Raw genomic sequence first — 20,884 nt, forward strand, 5'->3', positions numbered from 1 at the left:
TACATTTGATATAATAAACCCTATTAACCTAAGTGGTCTTGTTGAGTATAGATAATATGAAATCTATTGAAATAGAAAAGTCGTGAGAGAAAAGAGAGGAAAAGAGAATTTTTATCAATCAAAGATGCTGAAGATTAGAAGACAAGTCCAGTCCCTATACAGCAGGACCTCTGAATTCACCCAAAGGAGCCTTTGGGCTTTACAGAAACCATTCATAACAAAAAGATGACTGATCACCTGCGTAAGTGTTTGCAAGACTGAACTAATTGCTTGATCTGATCTTTACCATTTATCTTTAGTATCAGTTACCAGTCCTGATCTCATTCTCAGTTCCTACCTAAGTTACCAGTGAAACTTGCATCAACTTCCTCAAGAATGTTTACCATCTGCTTAGAATTTCAGCTCCGCTGACTTAAGGATGGCTGGCCAATAAGACCAAGTTAGTTGAGATATTTTGTGCTTTACTGAGATGTATGCTTGGTCCCTCCCAGCTTCAAGACTGGGCTGGAGGACAGTCATCCCAGGGCAGTGATTTCAGAAGCTTTGGGCTTAGTTACAGCAGCAGCCTGGGGCAATGGTTAGGTTTCTTGATATTTTCAACTGCTTCAGATTAATATTTGTGAAGTGGAAGAAGATAATACTTCTCTGCCACAGACACTATTTAAATGTTGTGATATGTTTGGTTACTATAATGATTAACACCAGGGAGGTAGATAATTTGAAATCAAGGTGCAGGCAGTAGAGTTATTTTTGTTACAGGGTGAACTCAGTACTCTAGAGAACGGTGTCTAGTGTAGACGGACTTCAAAATTCTGACATGAGTGCTTTAAAGGCAGATAAAGAAGGAGCAAATGCATAATGCATTTTAAGAGGTACTTACATGTTAAACAGTGGCAGTGTATTATTCTGAGACAGAGCTTTGAATTTATAAATTCTTTGGATTTATATATTTTTAAAGCTTTTTGATCTTACTTTTTATAATTAAAGCAATGCAGCCTAAATGTATGTAATAGAAAGTGGTAGAACATGCCAACATACCTTTGGGAACATGATTGTGTGCTACTTGCAGTTTTGTTTAGTCTCAGAAAATTAATGGTAACATTGATAAGCAACACTCATCATAAATTCAGGTCAGATAGTGCTTCTTTGCCTCATTCAGAAAGGAAAAATAATTTCAAAGACTTACGTCTCCTGTGCAGTGCTCAGAGGCTGAAATAACACCCAGGGCACCCAGACAGTTGCCAACAGGGTTTCGTCAATGGAACATCAAATTAAGCTTTATTTTAATGCTAATTTACATGTGTACATGAAGTTGTGGTAATAAATGAGTAGTTTCACTGATGCTTTGGTATCTGTAAATAACAAATGGGTTTGTTTCTTGACAGCAGGATTGGTGACATTTTTTTTTTTAATTTATCTTCCTTTAGAATTCGGGTGGAAAAAAATGTATAAATCTCTTATTTGTTTTCAGCTCTGTAAGAAGCAGAGCACATCTTTCAAGATAAATAAATTTTGAATCACAAATGGATTTGACTGGGTAAACTCCAAGGACTTGTAACAAGATACAGAGCATTTCACTCCTATGACATTGGTTTGAAATTAGCGCAGGTGAACAGAGAGCAGGAGTAATTTTCATCTAATGTCTGTTCAGCAGCCTACACAAAATGAGTTGTTGGGGTTTAATGCATGCTTCTCCATGGGGTCACACAGCTGCTTCATAGAAATCAACATTAATCAGTAGTCAGCCTGAATTATGAATATGCACAGACAAACTACAGTAGTATGAAAAGTAATCCACATCAGGAAGGAACTACTCTAATACACAGTAACAGACTCCAAAGGATCTGCTGCTATTCAGGAGAAAAATCTTGATGTCAGTGTTGGTAGTTCTTTGAAATCATCAGCTCAAAGCATGCAGCTCAACAGCAATTAGAAAGGCAAACAGATGTTCAAAGTTACTAGGAAATATACAGAGAAAACAGGAAGAACTGTTGTTTCACTGTATGAATCCATGTTAGATCCACACCTTCTTAAGAATACTGGAGATCTAGAACAGTTCCTAGAAAAGTTCCTGGAAAAGACAAGGGAGCAATGATGATCTGAAGTATGGCACTGATTGAAAACTGTGAAAGATTAATTAGACAATTCTTCAGTTTGGAGGAGGGTCAATGAAGAAGATATATGAAAAATGGTAGTGAAATCATGAATGGCATGAAGAGGGAGAATTGGCATGTTAATTCATTTTTTCCACATAAGAGAAAAACTAGGAGGCATTAAATGAAATTATTAGGCAGCAGGTATAAAATAAACAGATGTACTTTTTCATGCTATACATAGTTAAATTATGGAATACATTGCCACAGGATGTTACAAAATCCAAATGTGTTTAGAAAGTAGTTAGAGAGGTTCATGGAAGTAAGGCCCATCAAGGATAATTAACACAATGCAGTTGCAACCTCTGGTGCTGGAATGCCCAAGATGCTGATTACAAGTAGCTAAGAATATAAGCTTGGGGGAACCATTTTTCTATGCTACCACTATTTTTCTGTTTTCCAACAATATTTTTCTCCCAGGCATCTACTATTAGCTCCACCAAGAGAAGCTACTAGGTTACATAGTATGGCTGTTTCTACAATGGTCTAAAAAGTCCTACTTGCTTATTGGTTTTGTGAATATAATCAAAGCAAACAACCAATTGTTTATTGTGGCAAATGTATTTAAAAAGTATCAAGCATGTGATCAAAATGAGCACAGGAAGCAAGTTATTCTCCAAGGGCAAAATACCACTTAGAGGGTTTTTTTGTTGGTTGGGGGGTGGGCGCTAAATGCAGCTGCTTTTTTATCATTAATTCAAAAGGATTATAACAATTATATCTCTGAATATGGACGCTGAGAAATATTTGGTGAATTTATTAGAATAATAACATCAAATTCAGGGGAAAATCTGTTTAATACTTAAGAAAAAAAGAAAAATAATCTTCAGCATCTTTGTACTTTATACAAGAATTATTACCTTCAAATTTAATTTTCTGAATGCTGGTATTTTATAGAATCCTAAAGAATGTAAGGGCTCATTTCAAATTATGTCCTGTAGCATCCAGTATACTGTAATTTAGAGATGGATCTGAAGTTCTATTCACAGTGAGATTGTCCTGTTCTTGATATAAATTGGAATTGTGTATTACAGCTTTTTTTTCTTACACTACATTTTCAAAATGAGAGTTCTTTCCCATATTTGTTATAGAGGAAGTTGCCATTTTCTGGTTCTGTGGAACTAGCTGTGTACATACACCTTATATATTGCTTCTGTACTTACTTTCCCTGGACTTTTTAGTTTCTCAGTATAAAAAAAAAAAACACCAGTTAATTTTATTTCTTTGTGTGCTCTTGCATGTAAGTCTATCATATATAAGCATCTATCATTTTCTTCTTTTAAATTGACAGGCTGTGTTTTCAAATAGTTTTCAAGCATCTGACATAAAAGTGTCTGCATTTTGCTTGGAAGTAAGCAAATAGTCCACAAAAAGGACATCGTAATAAGGGTTAAGGCAATGGCTGCAGAAGCAACCAGGACCAGTTTTGTAATTCGATCAATTCTCCAGCATCTTCTGCATGAAAGCCATACACATTCATACATATCACCTGCATGTTTGCTCAAAATCTTAACAAATATAACAATTCAGATTGAACTGTCATATCCAGATGAATATTTAACTTTCTATATCCAGAATTTTCACAGGAAAAGAAGAATAAAATACAGCAGTTTTAGAGGAAGACACTAGTAAAAGCAATAGAACTTTCCATTATTGTAATAATCAAATTTGAATGTCTGGATCATTATCGCACATAATGGATGGAAGATATTTTAACTGTTATTTCTTTCTATTTAATTTGAAATACTGTTATGCATCATGAGAAATGATTTTTGAACCTGATCTCTGAACTCATCAGATACTGGGAGCTGTTCATCAAGGCTATTAAAATACTTTTTTTAATATGCGTTCCTGGTTAAATTCTAAGCTAACATGAAGCTTTTAATTCTCCTAGCTGTCAAGAAACAAGGGACCTTAACCGTATTTATGAAAGCCCAGAAAAAGTAGAAGATCAGTACCAAACTGGAGGTTTTTCCCATAACAATGGGAAGGCACTAACAACTGACAAAAACCAGTTTGAGGCTGTTCCCAAAGATCTCTTCCACACTGGTTATTGAAGTCCTAGCTCAAGGGAAGGAGGTAGAAACTTTATGCTGACCCCAAATAGCTTAATGAACAAATACTAACACATTAATGAATAGTTAAACAGTACTGTTCCTTCTAAATCATGTACATAGCTTCAATTAGCTTTCCAAACAGCTACTAAGATTAACTTGTTTCAGAAAATGATAAGCTATACTTTGAAATTTCACACAATCATAAAGGAAAAAGATCCAATCAGCTTGACTACAGTGTGAAACTTAACTTCTACAGAAATGTTCTCTTAAATTCCAGTCACCAGAGGCTGCAGATCTTAGAAAAGAGAATGCAGATATTAATGATGTGAAGATGACAGATAATCCAAACCAACAGATAGCGAGCACTGAGACTATGAAGATTGGACATGAAAGGGCCAAAAAAACCCACAAGGCTGAGTGGAAAGTTTTTTGACTAGGGAATATTCTACAATCATGACTTCCCCCTTTGTGGACATACTATCTATCTCCAGCAAATATATCTATATTTGGCAACAAATCCCATTCTGTAATTACTCGCATTCAATAAAATCATATTTTCACTTTTGATAGGATAAACTTTTCTGGGCCTTCTATTATGATTGTATCTATCTAGCAGACTAGCTGAATAATTCACATAAATAATGCACCTTCTTTTCGCTCTTTTCTTCTTTTAGTGAGACAAAAATCTCACCTCATAGATTTTAAGAAATTATGAAGATAGGAAAATGAAACAAATAAAGACATCAGAGTTCCCCTCAGTATATCCCTCCTTGCTGGGGTGCAAGGACAGTGCAGTTCTGGTTTGGGACCCACTTCTGAAAATGAACAATGCAGCTCAACACCTGCATGTGTGACTATGGAACAGGAAACCAGGTTGCATCAGTATGTAAGCTTTTCTGTATTTCCATGTGTTTTTGCCTTTGGTTAATTAACTTCTCTCTTGAACGTCTGACTAAAGCAAGATAATCGCTACTTTGCAAAGATTAACCCCATTAATTCCAATTAACACATAACAAAGAAGGCTTTTAATGTTTTACAGCAGTAGGAGGATGGCACTGAGGAGGATTAGAGGGGATCACTTGTATCTTTAGTTTATGACATCCCCTTAAATAATTTATAATAACTGTCAAACATTTTATATTGAAGAAGTTGTAAATGTTTAAGCAGTAGGATCCATTACTTGCAGTGGAGAAGAGAAATTTCTCTCATACTGTTTAATATGTGGGAAAAGAGGGAAAAGACAGATAGGGATGAGTTCCTAAGGAAAGCAAAGACTTAAAGATAGTACCTCCAGCATGTGGAGAAGCTGGTCATTCTCCCACTACTGTGAAAGTCAGTAATAACAAGTTATATCTTGTGTTTATAGTAAAGGAAAGCAAGTCAGGACCATATTCAGGCAGCAGCTACATCACCTGTGACAGGCACTGCCCTCAGCCATTATTTCAGGTGTTTTGCATGCACCTTCATCTTCCACTGATAACACTATCACACTACTGCCATACCAGCTCCCTGCTGGGTCAAACTGTCCTATGATAAAAAGATGCTTATAATACAGCTACTCTTATGAATAAAAGACTAAGTCATCCTGATACAACTTTGTAGACATCAGACTAAAGAATTTCCCTAGAAAGCCACACTTGTAATCAAAGGAGTTCATACTGAAATCTGCCTTTGGTTCCTTGTTTATAGAAAATAAACAAAAACCCCAAACAAACATAAAAACATCCCAACCCCCCTTTAAAGCATTCTGAGTTCAATGGAGAAATTATGTTTTTTCTGACTACGGATAATGACTATACTGGCTCAGTTTCTTCTTTGCATTTAACTCTAATTCTCCCAAAGAAAATCTCTGACTAGTGTCAGTGAATTAATAAGTTTTTTCAGAATTAGAACTTCAAGTATGTTATATTTTTCATTTACATTAACAAGTTTATATTTTTTAAATAAAATCAGGATTTTACTTTCAAATTGAAACAATTACATTCTTCCTAGAGCTCAAACCGATTCTTTCAAACTTTTACTTAACTGAGAATAAGGTCCTTCTGTGCTGGGGATCTCTACAACAATAAGGAAGAACCCCTGTCCTGAGGCCTTTGCAACGGACATGAGAAAAGCAGATGTTAAAAAGAAACATTAATATCCTACATTTACAGAATGAGTTTATGAACAGGAAAATTCAATATTTTTTTTTTTCCAAACAGTTCCATAACTGTTTCCCTTTCCCCTTTTTAATGTGTATGCTCAAACACTCATAGGAAAATAATTTTATTGGACATATTTACATCAGAATTTATTTTATATGCAACCACTGATTTACTAGTTTGGGTTTTTTTCCCTTTCAGACACAGAAGTCAGAAATGTTTGAATGGATGAAAGCATACTGAAGTCCTTGGTAAATATATTTAATATTTCTAGCACAGACATAAACTGTAAAAGGAATTTTCTTACTCTGTACAAGATGCTACCTTTAAAAGGCATGAAAAAAATAGATCCTTGCATATTTGATAAGACCCAATTAATCTCCAGTCAAATGCTCTGTTCTGTTCCTCTGCCTTGACACTGTCCCCTTCTGCTGATATTTTATTCTTCTTCTAAAGATCTGAGAATATACTGGGCATAGAAGCTGCCACTCTGGAGAGTTCATGTAAGGAGATGCTAGTGTCAGACCACGAAACACCCACAGTTATTGCATTTCAGTAACTATATTATATTTACAGAGCTACCTAGATAAATACAGCGACTTATATAAAGTCTGCTTTGCTGAACTGACACTGCTGCTGCCATGTATTGACTCAGAGTCCTCCTGCTCCCCCACATCCTTCCTGCTCATTGCTAGGGAACTGGAAGGATTTTGTAAGCTAGTCCAAAACTGGCTTTTGGGTTTGGGCATGAACTTCTGTAATTTGCTAACTAGCAAATACAGAAATCAAAATTCATTAGCTGATGGAAGAATTACATCTTGAGTGTGTTTGTATGTGTGTACACATGCGTTGCTGTCTATGGAAGCAGAGTCTTTTTGTCAGAACAAAGCCATCGTGCCTTTTCCATATATTCCACAGGGTTATCAGATGCAGCCATCTGCTAAAAAATTACATTATCTCCTATCCGAACATTATGTACGTTCTCAGAATTTCAAAAGGCCATTATGAACAATGTGCTATTCAATAGCTGATATGTCAAACATGCTTTAAAGCTTCAGATGTAGTAACAGAACACAGACAAGTACATGTTTCTGTATATATGTTCATCATACTTCATTTAAGAATACCTCAAAGTATTGTGAAAATACAGAATTAATGCATATGTATGTGATTTTTCACTTCTAGCAGAATTCAGCAGCACCTTTGAGAAAAGAAAAACAGAAAATATGTACATGTGTTTAAGGACATCAACCTCCTACAACAAATTTGGTCACAGCATATTTTTGCCTTCATGATAGAGCCACAAAGAGTTACAACGGCAACGTCAAAGTTTATTAATCTCTCTACCACCCTTTCTATAGTTATAGAAAGGGATATTTTACACTAATTCAATTACTCAATTGGAGAAGGTATACATGCATCATGTTCATCATCTTCTTCCTTTCCACATAATTACTCTCTTCAAAACTAATTTCTGACTTCCCTGCTACAGCACCTGCCATTGAACTTTCTAACTCACAACACCTGGGAGTCTGGAGACCGTTGTTCCTGTCCCAGTCTTTCATGCTCTATTTCAGGCTTTTCCTTAAAAAGATATGTTTTCCAAAAGACATATAGCCCAAGGTTACCCCCTTGCTCTCTCCCAGAGAAACATTAGGAAATCACATGACGGTGCAAATTAGACAGCTGCCTGCAAATCACAGAATTTCTAAGAGGTGTGATAGCATAACACTGTTCACTTAGTCACCTGGCTTTCATGACATCCCATCACTTCATCACTAAAACATTTCATAGAATCATAGAATCATAGAATCATAGAATCGCTAAGGTTGGAAAAGACCCTTAAGATTTCTTTATAAGATATTGCCTTTGACTCCATTAAACTTTTTTTCTCTGCTCACTGAGAAGACCAGCAGTGACAGAATTCTTCCAATTCACAAACCTGCACTCAACACGTGGCACAATCAGGAACCAGGAAAAAAAGAAAAAAAAGAATATGATGCTCCTCCTGAGTCCTCTATGTTGTTTGTACCATGCAAATAGTAGTGATGCTAAACAATACGTAAGTGCTATCTAAGTCCCTTGCTCAGGATTACACGTTTGCCTCCTAGCTGTTGAAGATACTATAAGCAGCTAAAATAACATCCCTGCGTAACTGACAACAGCAAACATTTTCAAACCCCAGAAATCTGATCACACATGATTTAACAGAAGAACCTAACATTCAACATATTGTGTTTTAAAAATGGCATGGCATGTATGATTTTATTGACCCTACCATCTTGCAGTCTTCAATGTCTTTAAATTAAAATCAGGAACAGAATTCTGTATTTACCTAAGGAAACAAACAAACAAACAAAAAAAAAACCCTCTGTATTTTCTGGTATTTTCCATCCTTGACTGTCATCTGAATTGTTTCTCTGTGCTTCAGATATGACCCTGAGTAGCCAGTTCTGGGCTGGGAATGATGTAAACTATGCACTGCCTAGATGTAGTTGCCAGGGGGATTGTGATGCAGAGTTCTCTTACCCTGGAGGTGTATAATTGCAGGTACTCAGAATAGACATGAATAGCCTATCCAGCTTTTGATGATGCTCCATGATCTGTTTATTATTTCATAGAAAAGGAGGAACAGAGCAAAATTTAAAATTAAAATGTACAATGGAGAAAGAGTGGATGACTTATCTAGCATCACATATGAGATATTTGGATTAGATCCTCAAGTAGTGCAGCTCCTGTGAGGTCAGTAGACATACTCAACTCAGACATTCTGAGAATCTGCACACAGAAATCTGCATCACTGGCAAAATATCAAATAGAGAGCAACAGCATAACATCTAGAAAGTTCTTGTGCCAAAATGTAAGTGCCTGCTGCTTCTTTGTGTGCAGAACAGCATCCTGGCTTGCATCAGAACTAGTGTGGCCAGCAGGACTAGGGAAGTGATTGTCCCCTTGTATTCAGCACTGGTGAGGCTGCACCTTGAATACTGTGTTCAGTTTTGGGTCCCTCACTACAAGGACATTGAGATGCTGGAGTGTGTCCAAAGAAGGGCAACAATGTTGGTGAAGGGTCTAGAGAACAAGTCATACAAGGAGAAGCTGAGGGAACTGGGGTTGTTTAGTCTGGAGAAGAGGAGGCTGTGGGGAGCCTTATCTCTCTACAACTACCTGAAAAGGTTGTAGCAAGGTGGGGGTCGGTCTTTTTTCCCAGGTAACAGGTGATAGGAGAAGAGGAAACGACCTCAAGTTGCACCAAGGCAGGTTTATGTTGGATATTAGGAAAAACTTCTTCAGTGAAAGGGTAGTCAGGCACTGGAACAGGCTGCCCAGGGAAGTGTTTGAGACCCTGTCCCTGAAGGTATTTAAAAGATGTGTAGATGTAGTGCTTAGGGACATGGTTTAGTGGTGGACTTGGCAGTGCTACGTTAACGATTGGACTTCATGGTCTTAAAGGTCTTTTCCAACGTAAATGATTCTATGATTCGCTGATCATCTGGTATTACCTGTCTGGCTTCAGCACAGACAAACCACGAAGTACGGACAAAACTTCAGCGATCTCCAGGGGAAGGTTTTGCTGAATTGGCAATGATGTGAAGAGCAATGTAAATATGGTGTGAAGAGCAATGTAAGTATGATTTATTTATGCAACACAGTGCTCTGGAGTTTGGGACTTATACCAGCACAGGTGTTTCTAACTCCAGCGCAGAAACTGCATAAACCTGTCAAGGTTTTGAGAAGCACTGTGTCAACAGGGTGATTTCACTTCATCGTAGTTTGAGTTTCCATTTAAAATTTTCCTTTAATCGAAGCAAAACTAATCCAAACAATGCATCACTAACTATTGTTTCCAGAAAATCCATGAAGTAATGTGAATGAATGTAAGCGCCAGCCCAGGTTCTTCCAAAACATATGACGAGAAAGACACTGAATATTATGCAGTTTCTCATTTGGAGCAGCTGAAAAAAAGCCTGCATCTCTTTGAGCACAATCCCTGTGTTACTCCCCTTAACAGATTTCTGGAGTGAAAGTACTAATCATTGTATTTAAACCATACATCATGTGTGATGCATGAACATTGCTACATCCATATACTTAGATGAATATATTCTGGAGGTGGAATTCACCATTATATACTGTAAGATAGCTAAGGGGTAAATTTCACATAAAATACTCTCAAAAGTCACTGGTCTTAAATGATAACATAATTCGTAAAGAACAGAAACTGCCTCCAAGAGTAAGTTTACTAAATCAAAAGAGAGCAGCACTTTATTTGCGTGGTAAAAATTGTAAAACCTACAAAATGGTCAAACCCTACTATAGTCAACAAAAACCTTCCAGCAAGTTCCAGAAAACCACCCACGGTAGCTGCCATAGCTAGGAGTCAAGACTGAAAAATACTGCATACTCAATTACATTTTCTGAAAATGAGAGACAATATTTTGCATTTCACATTAAGGGTTAAGTCTGAATAATATGCTCCTTTAAACTGAAGCCATTTCCTACTAGAATTGTGCAGAAGAAAATAATAGTGTTTGATTTAACAACTTCTGATAGGAAAATCTTGGAAACAGTTCAGTGGATTGTTCCAAGTTGGATACTTATTTGGAACTCATTGGAAGTGACTTTAAATAGTGGTAGAATTTGCCGTCAAAAGTAAATACCCTGGGAAGACAATTTCATATGCCTTTTTTTTACTCTTTTCTGATGTTGGCTCCACTGAAAAACTCTAAGAAAAATTAAATTCCATTGACAACAAAAAAATTAAACCAAAACAAATAAAAAATAAGTAAAACAAGCATGCCAGTAAAAATTCCTGATAAGCTTTAAAAGAGTCAACATGGGATGAATTTTACATGGGGCTTAATGTCTTCTTTTATGATATATGAAAGTGTTAACACATCCCTCAGCATAATTCAGGTCTCTCATCAAGCCATTAAGATATATAAATATTATATCTATTTTGTTGCTTCTCTAATGATATTTGAAGGTACTTGCTATCTCCCAAGAGTATGCTTTTAAAAAGAACAAATATATAAATAAGCCCAAGCTGGTTTTTTTCATTTACACTTAAAAGCTTGAGCTCACTTAGTGATAAAGGCCTACAGATTTGCCCCAAGGGCTTTAGAAGCTTATTAAATGGAAACTGTTGTCCAGTGCACACACAGTGTATGCGAGAGAAGGATGTTGATAAGACTGTATTCGGTTTCATTGAAGACATTTATGAATGCAATTTCTCACACACATCTACATACTCACACTCAGCCTCTTCCCAAAGAGGCTCAATCATCAACCTCAACTCAAATAAACATATATGACAATAAACTTAATCTGTATGAGTGCTCTTCATGGTAGTGCTCTTCATTAAAAGTCTCTAATATTAATAATTTTACTCACAAACTGACAACTGAGAACAAACACCTTATACTTTGAGAAAAGTTTGTAAAGCCCAGTATTCTGAGAGGCAAATTTACGTTGGCAATGAAAATCACCCGATAACTTACCTTCATTATGAAGCCAAACTTCCTAATGTTACCTAATACCTTAATTAAACCAGAAAGTAATATTTTTAGACCCGCTGTTCGAGTTTTAATGAGCTATATACAAGGTACCTCTCTCCTCTCAAGATCCTTGACTTTTGTGTGCCTTTATGCCTCTCCATCTTTCAGTTGCTTGCTTCTTGGAAGAAGTGGGACCACAGACATGATTTCATGCAGTTGGATCTCATCACCTTTGCTATGATTCTACCTGTCTTCTCCCATATCCTAACTTCATACTTCAGAGAATGAAGTTGCAAATTTCATACCATTTAGGAATTCAGTTTTTGCTTGAGTACTTTTTCACCCTAGCTTCTTTTCAAAGTTAGGTTAACAATCTGCCCATACGAACCATCCAAATGCAGCAGTCCTCACAGGGCTTTGTTCCATTTGGTTGTTACTTCCCAATGTTATGTTGTTTACCTGTTTAATGTGTCATAGCCTTATTTGTTCTCATGTACATATCAGAAACTGTACTCTGCAATGAACTTTCTAATTTGGGCAACTCTAATCATAAACGCTTCAAGCTATATTAGCTTCAGGAAACTAAAGATGTATGGGGCAAAAATAAATATATAACTATATATATATATATATATACACACATATATATATGTATAAACAGCCAAACAGGGATTTGAGAGTGGGATGCAGAAAAAAAAAAAGTTGATAACTGTAAGGAAACCAGAAGCTTAGTTGCAGATCAAAGGTGCATGCTGCATGGAACTACTCTCTTTCTCTTCTGTAATTCCTTATTAGTAGGGAATATTTTAAAATGAACAAATCAAAGTATTGGAGACCAAGGTGTAACCTATTTTCTGCAAAGGGTGGGAACTTTAATTTTTAGCTTTGAAAAATCCACCCCACACCTCCTAATAAAATTTATTATATGCCCTTAATACCAATTCTTTTAATTCTTTGCAGATAGCATCACCATGCCAAGTTGAACATTTGTAACCCTCCTATAGACTAAGCAACACCTGTGGAATCACACAACAGCCCTCATCACAGACCTGGTCTGGCACTACTCCCCTTCAAACTCCAGCTGCAAACTCCTTGCAGCACTGGGAGGAAAAGTAAATTGAACACTCTTACAAAGATTAGGGAGAACCCTTTCCAATATGCAAGGCATGCATAACTAATACAGTTCTTATATCTTGCTCTCTGGACTACAAAGTCACCCTAGCTTTATTACTGGAAGTCATTGTACATCCATTACAAAAGAGAAGGTATAACACGTTTATGTATTCAAATAAATGTACAGATTTAATTTACTGGATTTCAATCAGAGGTGAATGTGGCTCTTCACAGCACAATTCAGTTGCAGCATAATTCAACTCTTTTTGGTTACAGACATTCTCTGATGGGTGAGCTACACTCTTTCTTCTATATTGCAACTAGATTGATTCATTGGCAAATATGTGCAATTTAATCGCTTCTATATGGCCTACAGCACAAAAGAGGGTTAATAACCTTAGAAGCTTGAATGCATTCTAAGTGCTGACTATTTATTCAGAAGTGAGATTTCCAGTCTCTTGGGTACTGCCTCACAATTCCTGTTTGCATCCTCAAGTAATTACTATCCAAAATGTCCTTAAAACAAGCTCAATCTATTTCTTTATCTACTCTTTGTGACAGCCATTACATTGAGGAATGCAACATAATTGTGTTATTTCAGGCAATAAAATGGTCATCCCCCACAGAAAAATAATCAAGCAATTTAAAATGTAGTCATGGTTCCCTGAGCAGCCAGATTCTGATTTCAAAAGACCTAACTACATAATCCTGAGTAAATATTGCTTTTTAAGGAAAAATCATCTTGCAAAACAAATATCACTTGGGGGTGGGGGGTGAGGGGGGACGGTATACAGCGAGCATGTTTTTGCGAGCATCTTTTCTGCTCTCTGCGTATAACAGCATGAGAAATTAATAAAGGAAATTCTAGGAATTTTAGGAAACTTCAGAGTTTTGCTTCCCACACACACACACACTTTTCTGTCTCCTTTTCACATATACATACAAGTTTGGTTTGTTTTTGTTTTTTAAATCTAAGACCTCAAGCTGTGGACTTTTTTGTTAATTTACTATGATACCATGAGAAGTATGTGAAACAGTTAATAAACCCTACAGACAAGAAAGCAGTTGGAGAAGGCTGGAAGACAGATGATAGTTATATCAAGAAAATCATGTTCTTCCTAGCATAAAACTTATTTATATAGACTTCACAGCCAGGCCTGAGGCACTGAATCCAAATGAAATTGATTGACATCACATATACCAGCCATCATGTTAGAATCTGCAACTTTATCTACTTAGTATTTAAAGCTCTTTGGTTCAGACTTAACTTAGTCTTCTTAAAAGTGTTTAAGCCAGAGCCAGCTGTAGCAGTAACAGTGATAACACTCGAATCCAAACTATTTTAAATGAAGTATTACTATCATATCAGGTAGCACAATTCTACTGAGTTTTTTAGAACATAGGACCCATAAGAGAAAGGAGGAGGGTGCAGATGTCTTCCTTTGCCTTCACTAATTTCCTTTTGACCATCAAATCTGATTTCCTGTAGGCCTTCACTCTATGGAGAATCATATTTTCCAGCTTCCTAAGATGTGTGCCCCACTCCACTCCAGGACCTGCTCTTCCTCTCCTTCCTCCCTTAGCCACAGGATCTGCCATCTCAGTGTTTCCCACCTGGCACTGTTTCTGCCTCAGGACATGCAGAGCTTCATTTGACCGCATGAACAGCACCTGTGGCTCTAAGTGGAAAGAAAAGGAAAATCGGAACACCATCTATCTGTCTGTTCATCTGTCTGTCCATCTCCACAGAGACATCATTGCCAGAGCCAGCAGCCTTGGTCAAGGGACCCCAGTTCTGATGAGAGAAATGGGGCAGAAGGCAAAACCAGTGTGACCTAGCATCACTGGACCGGGCAACAACCAACGAAACAAAAAAATCAGGATCTCAAACAGTCACTGAACAGCTTTAGTATTGTTAGATATCATGTACCTCAAAACTGTGATTCTATTAAAGTACAAATACATTTTCCAGCACCAAACAATAAACCAGCATGAACAGCATGATTACATCAGATTGGTGCTTAATGAGATCACCTATCCCAGTATGCCGATTGCCTGCAGCACAGTGACAGCTCTCTCCTTTGCATCATACCAACTGTACAACTTGCTCTCAAACGTTTATAATCTATTCTCTGCAGCTGGCTCCAAGCTAAGGCTTTCTCCTCATATTTTACAGTTGTAATGAAGGCCCCTTTTCTCACAGTTCAGTAACAACAGACCTCTGACAACTGCTCAGCCTCCTTCAGGGACTGGGATGTTTTTTCATTAAAAGGCTTTGTTAAATAAAAAAAATAATTATATCAGAATATTCTAAGTCAGCAACCCCCCAAAATCCCCAGAATGCATAACTATAATGAAAATAAGGTTCCCTCAGATATTTCATAAAACTGCATTGAATTTTTCATTTCCCCTTAAAAAGAAATACTGGGAAAGTAAGTCCTTTTCCCCACAGAACTTTGATGTTGTCATTTCTGTCTTAACTTATGTGGTCAATGACAACAACTAAACCATACTTGTTTATATGTTATTTTTCTAGACTATTATTGGTGAAAAAAAAGGTATTTTTTAACCATACAATCCAATTCTCCTAATTTAAGAGTCAGAACACTGACACAAATACTTTGTTAGTGACTCTTAATCTATTCTAAAATTATTTTTCTATGATGAGATTGTGCTGAAATTTTATACTTTGCCTTGGAAAAATAATTTTGAGACCCAGACAAACTTGTGGCACCTCAGGGAACATCACTATTCCCCAGATTTTTCCCTGGATTTGTTGGGGGTTTTTTTGTTGTCTGTTTGTTTGTTTGTTTGTTTTTTTAAGTGAAACAAGGGGCTACAGAATATATGTTTTCTGCCCCCACCCCCAGGAAATTAACAACTGTGTCAATATTAGAAGACAAAAAGTCCAATTTTCCACTGGTATCCACATCAGATTTTTATCATAAGTTGGTCAGAGAGAATAAAGTATTTTACTGTTCTCATACATAAGTTAGCCTCATTATACTTCCTTGACTTTAGAACTATTTGCTAGTAGTAGCAATGTGACAAGGTTAAACATCAGGTAAAAAAATATATTTGAATGCTTAAGCTATGCTGGTTATGTGAGATTTACTCAGTGAGTCTACATCCTAATAATTATTTTTTATTAATTTAAACATTTTTTAAGATTTTAAATACATATACTCTTCATAATCACATATATTCTCCAGTGTTTATATTGCTCTTTTATCCTTAGCCTTTCTATTTTGAAAAAAAAGAAAACATACAGTTTCTTGTTAGCTTTGCTCTTTAGTTCTCATAAACTGGTAGAATGCAGGAATGTTTGGGTTGTTAACATTGGCAAAAGAGTACATCTTTGCATTTGAATGCTAGAGTTAGGAAATATTTGTTTTGCTTCAGTGTTCTTTATTAACTGACAGAACAGCACTGAATTTTAAAAATACTGATTCTACAGTGCTGCTGTTGTTATGTGCTATGTTATGAGACACTGTTGTGGAAGCAGGGTGCTTGAATAAATTTATTATAGAAATGTATTCAACATCGATTAAAGGAGTTGGACACTAGGCATTCAAAGAATTATGTTCAGCCTTGAAGAGTAAAATAGAATAATAAATAAACAATAAAAACAACTTTTTGATCACAAGATTTATCAATGATGACAGCTTAGAGATTTACTGCCAAGAATAAAGACAGAGGCTTGGATAGTAAGCCTTCCAATTGTTTCTTAGAAAAAACATTAATGTTAATGAAACAATAATCATACACTGTAGGACACTTACATATACTAAGGCCCAGAAGGAAGTAAATACAGCATTCACACAGTGAAAGGGAAAAGAAGAAAGATTACTTTCTACCTGTGACACAATGTAATTTAACCGATCTTTGTCCCAGATTGCTCCATTATAAAATACATATCATGTTTCACTAATGGGAACCAAAGGCAGTCTGAACTTTGAGACGAATATAACAAGATGACTCCCCACACTTAGACCAAAGCTAATAAAACTTATTTTAAACACAAAAGCCAGAGACTTTTAAATATATGTATATACACTAAAATTATTAGTTTTCTAAATAGATGAAACCAAACAGAATTGAAACTGGAATTATTTATAAATCAATTTCCCTCCCCTTGTTCACTGTGCACTTAACTCACTGCTAGCTGCAAACTCTGGGACACCTCTGAGTTCCTAGCAAATTTCTTTTTCCACCACAGAAGTGCAAAGCTCAGTGCTACATCCCTGCAGGGTCTCAGTAAGCTTGTTTCTCTTTCCATCCACGGTCTGCAAGAGCCTCCCCTCCCCGAATGTGCCCAGCTGCGTTCTGGGGAAAAGCTCTTCCCCTGGCCACAACTCCTGCCCCAGGTGCTCACTGCACTCACACATTGGAAAGAAACAACTCAGACACCTTTTATTGCAACTTCCCTCCTCTAACAGATGACGAGGAGGGGAATTGCGAATAAGTGTTTGTAAACTGCCTGAAAGACCCTAATGGAAAGATTTGGTGAAGCAGTAAACGATAGCAATTTCTCCTTACCCCTATCAGCATGAATATCCACTCTGTTTACACAGTTAAGTCCTGGTTCTTTAATGTGTTGTTTCATTTCCATAAGGGCTTTCTGCCCTTTAGTTGAATCAATCTTCCTGAAGATGGGACAATTTACAGTCCATATTTAAGATAAGGTTGAAACAGATAAAAGTTGAACGTGCTCCTAAAAGGAAAAAACCCACAATAATCTGCGAAAGCTTACTTACTCAAGAGAAGCCTTTCTCTGGGAGGAAGATGGGAAGCCATTTCCTACAGTTTTCCCCAGGTGAATTTTATCCCCCCCAACTCTGTGTCTCTTCTGATTGTTTCATGCATCTGTGCCTGTACCTTTCCTGCATCCCTTTACTTTCTTTCTAAAGGATGGAAAATCCTATTTGTTTTGCCCTTTCTCCTAAAGCTAAAGTTTGAGAAAGCTACAAGAGAAACAAGGGGTGTGTTGTATTATTTGGTCACATCTGACACCGTATGAATGTGCTGTCACTGGCCACAAACCTGGACAGTGCTGTCACAGATGCGCCACAGGCCCAAAATGTGATGTATCCATCAAGTAAGACCATAAAATCATGTATTTGTTTTACACAGAGATCATGACTTGTTGATCCTTCCATTTGAAATTCTCAAAGAGAAGTGCCAAATGCTTGAGAAACACAAATGAAAAAAAAGCCCAACCTCAGCAAAAAGAGCAACAGCAGTAATGACCAGCATTCATTCTTTTTGTGTTTGTGTTTCCCAACACACTCTGCAAATGGGGAAACTGCTTCAAAAAGTCACATAAAGAGTTTTTTACATAGTGATTACATAGACCAGTGGCAAAACCAGAATTACTACAGAAAGGGACATTCACTTTCTCCCGCTTTGAGATACCTAGAGTACTCTGAATTGCCTGGTGGAGAGCCTTACCTTTTTCCCTGTTTATAAATAAGGAAAGATAGTGTCCTGTTATATAGCAGATCCTCCATACTCACTGCATCGTATGCATGGGGTCAACTCCTACCTCAGGGATATCACGGCCCTGTCCACACCAGAACTTTTACCTTTGATGACCCTTGGTGAAAGCTTTTTGTGTCTTACTTTCCTCTGCCATGCATGTCAGTGGGCAGCTAGCCACCCAACGAGAAGTGTACTGCACCTCCACTGCATCTGCACTGCTTTCTAGAGCAGATCTGCTGAAAAGCATCAGAGCCACAAGACAGTGCATGTATATATCTATATATATCTACATGTGTGTGTGTATACAACAGAGAAAAGAATGGAATTTATATTTGTTTTTAATCTGTTGTGTCTTGATTCATCTATTTCTTCTAATAGTTATTTTCATGGGCTCTTTACACAAACATTATCTGTATTCATATATGTCCTGGAAGCAAAATCACCAGCTTCTTTCTTCTTGCCATTACTTGTGCCATTCCTTGGAAACACCCTGAGAAATGAAATGGAATAAAGAGAATTAATTTTATCAATTAGGATTGCAGAGAAACATGACTATGGGAAGTTTCTGTAAGGGATGGACAGAGAGCAGTTTGTATCTGAACAACAGACATATAGTGACAACTCATTTACTTTTGCATAACTTACCCTCCAAAGACAGACTCTTAGCCATCAAACACTTTGCAGCTGCAGTAAGATAGAGCACTTGATGGAAACTTGAATGAAGATATAGAAAGCTAACCACAAGGAGATGGTGGTATAGAAAGCTAAACCGAGGAGGAAGAGTTATTATATTTATTACCCCATGATGAATATACTGTGGTCTATTTGCAATGTGTCTGATAGAGTTTGTATCTTAGATTAAATGTTCTTATAGAGAACTGCATTTGTCACGGAAGACTGGTCACAAGAGAGCAGATAGGGAAACTGAACACTTCTCATACACTTCTGGTGCACCCTTAAAGTCAAAGCTGCAACAGTGTCGCAGTAAAGCAATGTGAAGGACTTGGTTCTCAGCCCAACAATTCTCTTAGAACTTAACATTTAAAAGAACAAAATAATTTCCCCTACTGAACCATTATAGCAGCACACGTCATATCACAACTTTAAAATTAAACCAGAGTTAATATATACACAAGAGATTAATTACCTCACACCAGTCAGGCTGTTCTGCTGATTTTCTGCAGCCAAACCCCAATTGTCACAGAAGCCTGAAAAGTTTGAGTTTACAGTGTTTTCGTGTTAAGCCTTGAAACAAGTGCTGGACAGTCATACTCTTCCACACTTCCATTTAATAGGAACACTTCATGTTTGTGTGGAGGAAAGACTTTACGGACTGACTCTCAATTAGACTACACAAAGAGTGATACAATCAAATAATGCTATGAAGGTAGTGAATGAGAGCAGATACTGCCATGAAGCTAGGCAGGATGCATAGTGGTGCAATGCAGATTTAAATCCTACAACCATGTATCATGAAGAAAATATATAATTAAAAAAGTCTCAGCTTTTGAGAAAATATGTTGAGTGAAAACTGAAGATACAGAAAAAAGCTGAAATTGTAAATAGAGACGAGAAAAGGTTTTTGATCGGAAACATAATAAAATTCATAGAAAATTTATTTGACCAGTGGAGGGAAAAAGCATATCCAAAACCTAAAAAATCGTGAAAAAAATTGTAAGGAGGACTTCCTTGAGCTTCCTACCCCTTTGTGACAGTAAAGTAGAAGGAAATTAAGAAAACAGTAAGGACATACAAATCTTGCACCTTCACAAACTTCATCATAGAGTCAAGTTTTCTATCTTACCATTTCATTTCCTTAACTTATATTTGTTTCTAGAGGCAAGAAAAAGCAACTTAAAACAAAATGCAAAAGCATACAACCAAATTATCAGGTGTTTCGCAAGGTATCTTTCTTTTTTCCCAAAATTCTAATACCAGTTGTATTAGCCAGCTAAAAATGTTATACTCATTTGAGGGGAGAAAGGGGGAGAACATGTACAAATAAACCTCTTCTTAGTTCCTAATTAAAAATACTGTTTTACTGAAAATAATCCCAGAGGACAGAAATGGAAAGTTCTACTAAATTAAAGATTTGACTACTACCATCCTTGTCCATTTTAATGCTTCTTCCAGATTCATTTTAAGGGACCAATTCTAAAATCAGCAGAGGTTAATGTTTAAATGATATTTACATGCAGAAATTGCCATTTGGGTGCTCCCAGAATGCAAATTTCTACTTTTTCTCTTGGGAAATTATTTTCTACTCAAAGTATGAATAGTTTTTTTCAGAATTCTGACTTAAATATCTTGCCACAGTAATCTCTTAGCGTCTTAGCACAATATCATAACATCCTAAATAGTCCTCTGAGACTGGTTTGACCCATACAAGTCTAAAGACTGTTGCTTTTATAACTTTTAAAATAATCCCTCAGACATTTTCC

Source organism: Nipponia nippon, unplaced genomic scaffold (genome assembly GCF_047370975.1).
Source record: "Nipponia nippon isolate SJK-2023a ecotype South Korea unplaced genomic scaffold, ASM4737097v1 scaffold_10, whole genome shotgun sequence".
Classification (NCBI taxonomy): domain Eukaryota; kingdom Metazoa; phylum Chordata; class Aves; order Pelecaniformes; family Threskiornithidae; genus Nipponia; species Nipponia nippon.